The following is a 10,253-nucleotide window of genomic DNA, read 5'->3' on the forward strand; positions in this document are numbered from 1 at the left end:
ATCAGATGAAAACCCAGCATAGAACCAGGGAACTGGACAGCAGGCTCCAAGCCTAGCCTAGGATCTATTGATAATTGATTACTGCTGGATGAGGGAGAGTAGGTCTTCTTTAAGGGAGAGACTCTAGATAGGCTGACGAGACTCCAGTGGATGAACTTGTACTGAAAGACATTTGGGTACAAATGCTTGACCAGAAAGGACTTAACATATATGACAGAATGCATGAAATCAGGTGTTGGGGGAGGAGTATAAATTTAATTAAGATCTATTATATGAAATTTACCAAAACTTAATAAAATATTTAAGGAAGGAAGGAAATCAAGTCTAAAGGGAAGACATAAGACAAAAACATTGCTGAAATGATAACAGTACAGTAAACAAATGTAAGAGACTAGGTTGTCTGGTAAACAAATATGGATATTAGAATTGCAGCTTTTATTCTGTGAGTCAGTGGCAGGTTCTGAGAGCAGAACCTTTGGAGCATCTTGCTTAGGGCTCTGAATGACAAAGCACACAGCACCATCCACAAGAAACACAATCTCCCTGGAAAAACACCCTCCATTTAGACTCCCACATTTTACCCAGATTAAAATCAGCCAAAGAGTAGTTCATTATCAAAGATCAATAAAAAAACCCCGCATGTGAGAATCAACAAAAACAAAAGTGATGAATTTTTGAGCACTTCAATTATTGATATAATCAGTTATGGAATATTAAATGCTGAAATGGGTATACTTGGAATCACAGAAAGAATAAGAAATAAAACCCACCCAAAAGAACCATGGAGATTTAAAGAGATGAACAGTATATTTCTGAGACTTAAAAACTAAATGAACAAGACATGTAATTTGGAGGGAAAATGCAAAATTTCAATATATAGCTGATCAAATCCCAGAGGAGAAAACAGTGAGAATGAAAAAGAGACACCGTCTGAGCTGATGACAAAGTGTCTAGAACTGATGAAGCACAAGGATTTTGTACAAACAACCAGACAGGCCATACAAAAACGAGCCCAGACCTGGACATTTAGTGTTGAAATTACATGAGAAAGAGATGGTTTTAAAAAGAAGGCAGAGCTGGGCGTGGTGGCGCACATCTTTAATGCCAGCACTTGGGAGGCAGAGGCAGGTGGAGCTTTGTGAGTTCTAGGCCAGCCTGGTCTACATAGTGAGTTACAGGACAGTTGGGGATACAGGGAGACCCTGTCTCAAAAAAGACAAAAAAAAAAAGAAGCCAGAGACAAATGATAGATCTCAAGGAAAGCAGAAATTCTAATGTTAGCAGAGTTGTCAACAACAACACTGGAAATCAACGTAAGTGTAATAATACTCAAAATTCATTTGAAAGGAGAGGAACTGAGCTGGGAATGTCACAGAAGAAGTTCTCTGCTTGAAAACAGCTGCACACAGAAAAATTTCCCCTGGGTCAGCCACTATGTTCTTCTTCCTATTGCTGTGACAAAAATGCTTTGACAAAAACAAGTTAAGGGAGTATGTTGGATAGCTTTAGTGTCAACTTGACACACCTGGGTTGAGGGAGCCTCAACTGGGGAATTGCCTCTATTGGACTGGCCTGTGGCCATGTCTGTGGGGCATCTTCTTGATGAGTGATGTGGGAGGGCCAAGATCACTGTGGGTGGTGCCACCTCTGGGCAGGTGGGCCTGTGTTGCATAAGAAAGCGGCTGAGCAGGGGCCAAGGGAGCAAGTCAGTAAGTAGTGTTCCTCCATGGCCTGTGCTCTAGCTCCTGCCTGCAGGTTCCGGCCCTGAGTTCCTACCTTGGGCTCCCTGATAAACTGCGACCTGGGAGATGTAAGACAAATAAACTCTTTCCTCCTCAAGTTGGTAGTGGTCAGAGTGTTTTGTCACAGCAATGGAGAAAAAAAGTAAGACAGGGAGAAAGGGCTTATTTTGGCTTATAATTCTAGGGTACAGTCCATCATGGCAGGGAAAACATGGAGGCAGAAGCATAAGTCAGCTGGTTACATTGCATCCCTAGTTAAGGAGCAGAGAGAAACAGAGGTTTGTGTTCAGACACTTTCTCCTTTTTATACAATCCAGGATCCTATCCTAGGGAATGGTATCACCTACAGCGGGCAGGTCTGCCTACTGCAACTAACTTATTCAAAACAATCTTTCACACGCATGTCCAAAGACTCCTCTCCCCAGTGATACTAAATCTCATCAGGTTGACAATTGAGATTAACCAACTATCACAACCACCAGGGCTGTCCATGTAGGTTTGCAGACATGCAAAATATAAACATTACAGGATCACGGAGGCTTGCACCAAAGATCCAAAAGGCCACTGAGGCCAGGTGATGTGTAAATGAGTCAGAGTCCCTGAAAGGAGGTCCTAAGAGGCCATTGCATAAAACTATGAAGGTGAAGACATGTTTAAATGGAGACACCAAGATGTTGGATGTGCCAGGACATCCTCTATGGTGAGCTGCAGTTACAGTGTTGTGCTGCAGGCAGGACTGGAGGGCCAAGGCTAACCAAAGCAGGTGGAACCCCTATGATGCTGCCACAATCTGCATACTGCACATGAAGTTGCAGGGCTTGCTGTTTTCCCTGATGGGTTTTGATACTGCTTTCGTCCTATCTTTCCTGTTATCCTCCCATCCCTCCCTTTAGGAATGTGAATATTTATTGTGTGCCATTGCATACTGGAAGTATGTTACTTGTATTTTAATCAAATAGGGGCTCACAGTTTATTTTGATTATCAGAAGATACTTTGGACTTGAATTTTTGAACAGTTGGGATTTAGAAGCTGAACTAAATGCTTTTTTTTTTTTTTTTTTTTTGCATTATGAGATGGCCATGAGCCTTTGAGGACCAAAGGTAGACTGCCATGATTTAGAGTGAAGTGCTTGGTTGTCAAGTTAACAAGGGGCAGATTTGAGATGGTCAGTCTTCATTATTAACTTCATTGGACTTAGAATCATCTAGAAGACAAACCTCTGGGCATGTCTGTGAAGGTGTTTATAGAAAAGTTTAACTGAGGAGGGAAAACTCACTTTGAATGTGGGTGGTAGCGTCCTGTGGACTGGGGGGTCCCAAATTTTAAAAAAGGAGAATGTGATCCGAGCACCAGCATTCGTCTCTCTCTGTTTCCTGACTGTGGACACAGGACGATCAGCCTCACGCTCCTGTGGACATGCTTTTTCTGTAGTAATGCATAATGCCTTTAAATCATGAGTCAAAATAAACCTGCCTTTCCTTAAGTTGCTTTTGTCAGATCTTTTGGCATAGCAACAAGAAAACTAAGAGACTTTCTTCCTTTGTAGACTCTGTTATAGGATATATTAAGCTGAAATTTCCTGGAGTTAATTATTCAGGAATTAATCTCGGCGGTCACATTCCTTTCATTATTCACAGAATGATTCCTGGAATATTAACTAAATTCTCTCAATTATATTTAGTCAATAACTACTGTTTTCTAGTGCTAATATGTATGATAGTCTCTAGGTGCCTCATTTAAAAAATTCACATAACAAAATAAATTATAGTTTTATTCTTTGGCTGTTTAAATGTTCAAACTAATGCTCCGAGTTTACACTGAATGAATGTGCCTTTATAGAGTCCCAACCATGTATATTGGTAGGTAATAATCTTTGATTATTATTTAGTGAACAGCCACAGAGCATTTTTTAAATCTACAATTGTTTTTGAATTCATTATGCCAGCCCTTCAGTTTTATAGGATCATAAAGAACAGAAGCCTGGTAGGACCCACAGGGGCAGGCAGCCCAGTCTAAAAGCTCATACTGCCACTAAGCTCCCTCTCTCATATGCTGCTGTTTGCTTGATTCAAAACACTAGTCTGTGTCCCCACTTTTTGTGTAGATTGTCATGGCTTCTGTGTGGAGGGTGTGTTGGAGAAGACAGAGTCTGAAAACAGGAGGGCACGCCAGGTATACTGTAGTAGTTTAAGAAAGTGTGATGCACTGCTTTGACAGAGGGAACAGAATAAAGGGAGCAAGGGAAGATGTAGATGATGGGAGATGATAAAATGGGGGAAGGAAGGAAGAAGAGAAAGGGAGGGATGGAGAGAGAGGAACAGAGGGAGGGTCAGAGGGAGGGAGACACACATACACACCGGGAGAGAGAGAGAGAGAGAGAGAGAGAGAGAGAGAGAGAGAGAGAGAGAATATCTCAGGTTTCTGGTACTAGCTTGTAGAGAACAGACCTGGGAATAGGAACAATTAATCATGCTGAGGAGAATTTCAATGCTGTAAGTCTGAGACCCCAGAGACTTCTGACAACAATGTCTAGACCTCAGGTGGAAATGGAAGTCACAACATAAGAAAGAGCTATGGTTCAGGAAACAGTTCACTTACAAAAACCTGCTCCTTAAAATACTTTAAAAATAAAACTAATGGAAAATACAATGAAAAATTAAATATCACTCAGTTGTTACATGCCAGGAAGTATTCATTAGAGGCCTTATTTCAAAGATATTGCAATTCTAGAGCACTCAAGGTACTTGGGCTATATACAGATTACTGTTTAATGAGCACTTGTTGTTACCAACACACATAGGGCCCATTTGAATAAACACAAGGAAAAGAGTTAAGAAAAGAAAACTTGGAATGCCACTTGTTGCAGATGAAGTTATCCAAACAATTTCATGCTGAAAAGTAGGTAGATCTTGTAGTGCAATGTTACATATTTCAAAATAGGCATTTTTAGGCACACAGAACTGAAAAAATGGAGAAAACACTGAATGCTGAAATGCATTGCTTTCATGGGCTATGGGATGGAGGTCTTCAAAGCACATTCATCATAGCCATCTCTGAGGTAGATGTATGTAATGACAGCTTCTCTAGGTCTGTTTCAGGGGTCCCTTGAGCTCCAGTGAGGACCAAGGGGACTCAAAGGGATCAAGGAAGTCGCTTAGGATGGGAGCTGAGGTACTGCAGAAGGAGATGCTTTGAGTGGCTGGCGCCAACCGTAGCCTGAACTTTTCACATACATCACACAGCACAGTTGACTGACTAGAGTCTGGATTTTCATTTCTTCTGTCAGTACTTCTTTCTTCCCTTCCCATTTTGTGTATCTTTAAATATACTATTACGTTAACTTTGCTATAGTTGAAACGCACCTATTATGAATACACACTTCAGAGCAGCATGCACAGGTCTCACAGTGATATGACTTCTGTGGATAGAAGAAGGAGGGGACACCTCATCATAGTTCAGTCCTACCACACAGTATATAGAGTGGACACACCAAGAGAAAGAAACTAATCACTAGGACATTTAATAACAAGTAATTATGAAGTGAACAGCTTTAATAGTTAAGAAAAACAGGTGGAAACAAGATGTTTCCAAATGGCTTTGGCCATATTTTGAGTAAGAACATGAACGAAATTGGAGCATCTAGAATTGTATATTTCCCCCTTTCTGTTCAGCAATAATCAGAGTGAGACATTCTCTTTCAAGAGCATGCTAATAATAAATTTTTACTTACCTCATACCAGGCAGTGTTATTTTTTATTTGAGACAACTAAGAATTTTGCACTATTATTTTTCTAGAAGTTTTTTTTCCCCCTTTGGTCTTTTTGAGACAGAGTCTCCCTGTAGCCCCAGCTGTCCTGGAACTCACAATGTAGACCAGGCTGGCCTTGAACTCATAGAGATCAACCTGCCTCTGCCTCCCGAGTGCTGGAATTAAGGGCGTGCATCACCACACCTGGCCTCTAGGAGTTTTTAGAAAAATATTTTATTTATTATTTTTATTTTATGTGTACGAGTGTATTGTCTGCATGTATGTGAGTGCACCCATGTTGTGCAATGCCACGGAGGTCAGAAGAGGGCTTCGGATTCCTCTGGAACTGCAGTTAAGGATGGTTTGTAGCCACCATGTGGGTGCTGGGACTCGAACCCAGATCCTCTGCAAGAGCAGTCAGTGAGTGCTCTTAACCGCTGAGCCATCTCTCCAGCCCCTATTTTTCTAGAAGTTTTAACTCATTCTTTTAACACATTGAATACACAAAAATATGTTTTACACATATTTTAATTATGTGCACTTTAATAATGGACATTATGTATACACATATACAACTTTATTGAATTATAGCTCATATATCACTAAGATCACCAATTTTATGTGTATGTTTGTATAATTATCAATTTTGAATTTTCTCTTGTTTGTGCCAAGATAAGTCAAGGCTCATTTCTTGCATGTGGCTCTTCAATTGCTCCAGCAGCAGCTGTTGGAAAGACTGTCACTTTCTTATTGAATTATCCTGAAAGCTTTGCTAGAAAATCAATAGACTATATATATATGCAAGTCCATTTCTTGACTTTGTGTCCTGTTCTATTGATTTATAATCTTTCCTTTTGCCAATATTACATTGTGTTTATTACAGTAGCTTTATTATAAGTCTTTAAATCATCAACTTCAAGTCTTTGAACTTTCTTCTTTCTCAAAGTTGATTGGATGGGGGAGGCTTTCTGCATCTTTTGTTCTTATTATTGAAGTGTGGAATCTACAGATGAACAAATTGGAGGAGGGTTTATTTTTTAATATAGGGTCTTCTAATAGATATGGTATTAATGTCTATATAGTTTTTAAAATTTCTCTTATAATATACTATGCTTTGCAGTGTACAATCTTGTACACATTAAAAAAATAACTTTGAACATGACAATCTTTGGGATGTTAAAATTATATATTTTTTAAACTTAAATCTTATGTATTATTATTATTGTTGTGTTTGTGCGCACATGTGTATGTGTACATGGTATCCGTGTAGAGGTCAGAGGACAAATTTCAGGAGCCAGTTCTCTCCTACCATGTGGGATCTTGGGATTAAACTTGGGTTGTAAGTCTTGGTGGTAAGGGCCTGTTCCTGCTGAGCCATTTTCCAGGCAATTTACATTTAAAAAAAATAAAATTTTATTTCTAAGTTTTTATTTTTGGCATATTGAAATACAATTATTTTTGCATATTGACTTATATGCAAACATCTTGCTAAAAAATACTTGGTAGTTCTGGTGGCTTTTTGTAGATTACTTATGATTGTATTGGTAGAGTTCATAGATCTTTCAGTAAAGGCAGTTAAACTGCTGGACATGATGGTGCCTGCCTTTGATACAGTACTCAGAAGGCAGAGGCAGGCAGATATCTGTGGGACTGAGGCCAGCCTGGTATGCAAAGCAAGTTCCAGGTCAGCTAGGGCTACAGGGAGATGCTGTCTCAAAAAAGTCAACCAGCCAGCCAATCAACCAACCAACCAACCAAGACGGTTAAACTTCTTTTTCAACCTAAATGTATTTCTCTTGCCTTGTCTCATAGACAAACACATTTGGTTCAATACTGACTAGTAAAGACAAGAGAGGATATCCTTGCCTATTCTTAATCAAAGGGGAAACAGTCAAACCCTTCACCACGAACTACAGTATAAATTTTTTAGAGATGCCCTTTGTTAGGGCAAAGAAGTTTCTCCATATAAGTAGTCTATTAAAAGCTTAAAAAAATTTTGAATGAGGGTCCAAAGAGGAGGAGAGAAATAGGTGACAGGTCTACACAAGACTGAGAACTCTTTGAGACTGATCACTGCTGGGTGAGGGAGAGTATGACTTACATATATGATCACTAGATGGGCTGACTAGACTCCAATGGATGCATTTACACTGAAGGACATTTGGGTACAAAGGCCTGAATGAATAGGACTTATCATGTATTGAGGAATACATGAGATTCGGTGGGGGGATGGGGGAGGCCTGGGTGAGGGAGGGCATCTAAATTTGGTTAAGAACGGTTGTATGAAGTTACCAAAGCTCAAAAAATTTAAAAAAATCTTGAATAGATATCGGATTTTTTTACATGTGTTTTTGAAAAATTTCTTATACTTTGGCTGAGAAGTTTTAAAAAATGTTATTTTATCGGTTATCTATTTATTTCATGCTTTGAAGAATCATTATTTTTATCATTATTTTAAAAAAATTTAATAACTACATGATTAGAAGAAGCATTTCACCACAGCTTTAACATATTCAGTAACACACTCCAGAGCAAGAGTACATCTCTTTCACAAGTGGGTGCAAGTTTCTAGGTTCACAGCTGAGTTAATACAGTTATACAATATTGAACTCAGTATAAGCCCTGTAAGATGTAAAATTGAATGAGTTTTTTAACCTTTAAAAAATATCTCTATTTCATTTTAGAATATGTTGTTCCTTGTAGACCTACTCATTGTTTCTGCTACTAACACTGAGAGGTTGGCACATTCATCTCTAATCTGTATGTATCTGATTATTACTAGTCATAATCGGTTGCACTTGAATCCTTGGAGCCTGTGTATGTCTATAAAGTCATCGGGTAGATTTCAATGGTAATGTTTATCACCTCTGCTAATTAGCATGATGTAAATTTACATGCTTTCTCCTCAAATACAATACATTTTAAAAAATTTGTTGTTTTTTTGTGTGTATGTCTATCACACAGAACATCCCAAAGCATCTTATTCAACTATACACCCACTTCCCTGATGGCACCCTCCCATAGCCTCCTCCCCCCACTAGAGCCCTTATACTCTGATATCCCTGCTACTGTTGGCTGTGTTGTCGGCACCCACAGCCATTCCCCACTACTTGCCCTTCTGGTGAATCTAGTCAGCCTATCTAGAGGTCTTTGTTTTAGGAGGGTCAGCTGTTCCTCATCTAGCAGTAATCAGTTGTCAATATTCCTTTGGATAAGATTGGTGTCTGCTGTTCAATTTCCCAGTTCTATGCTGGGTTACTATCTGCGAATCCCTTTGGCCACCCTGACCAACAACTCAAAAGAAGGTATCTCCTATCTGGCATTGTTGCTTGTTATGTAGCCTTTAGCTATACATATGAACTCTTATGAATTATACTTATTCCTTTAATTTTTGGTTATACTTTCCTTTTGGGTGTTTAAGGCCATACAGTTGGTCCAAATAAACGAATTATTTTTACTCTTAAGGTTGTTTGAGTATCTGTTCCTCGGGGGTCACATGGACTTGGGAGGAGCCCCTGGCTCCTTTCTTTTACCAGTTCTGCCTATGTGAAGATAAGTCAAAGGTCCTGCTCAACCATGATTGGCTTCACTTGGAAGCATGGAGGAAATGATTCCTCTGTGTTGACCCTCCTCTTTGTACACTGGACACTGGTTCAAGTCCACCTCATGGGGTCTCCATGTCCTTCCTGAACAAGAGGACAGGTGACTCACCACAGTTACAGGACATTTTAAGAGATGTTCATAGTCCCCTGGAACTTAGTCAACCTAGGAAGGAAAGGAGCAAAAACTGTCCTTTATGTCCTTCCTACCAAATTAATATAGGCCTCAAAGTATGGCTGTTAAACTATGTCTGTTAAACACCCAAGAAGGTTAGTATTTTTAATTACTGTGTGTCATGTAGATGAATCGTGGGCAAAGACCAGTTGTTCTCAGATAAACTTTACCTAGACACATATTTCTTGATCTGCTATGTATAATTTGTCATAGATTGTAGGAGTGATATGGTTCCCTCTGGTTTTCAAAACTAGTTAGGCATTATTTATCTCTCACATTGTCCCACCCCTCCATCATGGTTTTCCACTTAAAGTGCCCCCAGTTTCCCCCCTTTCTCCCTTACTAATACCATTCTCCTATGGTCCTACCTCTCTTGATCTCCTTCTTTCCCTTTATCCCCTAAGTTCCTTGTATACCCTTCCCTCCCCACCCCCTTAAACTAACCCAATTTTTATCCATATCTCCCTTATTAAGGCCTGTTTCCTACTGTTCTTCTCTTTCAGGTTCTTTCTTTTACTTTACCTCCCTGTTTCTTTTTCATTATCCTGATTCCTGTAGTTACGTCTGGATACATACTTATGAGGGTTTTGTTCTAGGATCCACATATGAGGGAGAACATATGTCGATTTTTTTTCTGAGTCTGTGTTTCTTCACTTAGTATAACAGTTTCTAGTTCCATCCATTTACCTGCAAATTTCATGATTTCATCTTTCTTTACTGCTGAGTAAAACTCCCTGGTATAAATGAAGCACATTTTCATTATCCACTCGTCAGTTGAGGGACACCTAGGTTGCTTCCATCTCTTCACTATTGTGAAAAAAGCAGCAACATACATGGTTGTACAAGTGTCTCTATAATTGGATGAGTTCTTTGGGTATATGCCAAGGAGTGGTATAAATACTGGGTCAAATGGTAGGTTCATTTGTAGTTTTTTAAGAGTTCTCCACACTGCTTTCCATAGGGGTTGAACAAGTTTGCAGCCCCACCA

The sequence above is a fragment of the Nannospalax galili genome, unplaced genomic scaffold (genome assembly GCF_000622305.1).
Source record: "Nannospalax galili isolate Female #2095 unplaced genomic scaffold, S.galili_v1.0 scaffold768, whole genome shotgun sequence".
NCBI lineage: Eukaryota > Metazoa > Chordata > Mammalia > Rodentia > Spalacidae > Nannospalax > Nannospalax galili.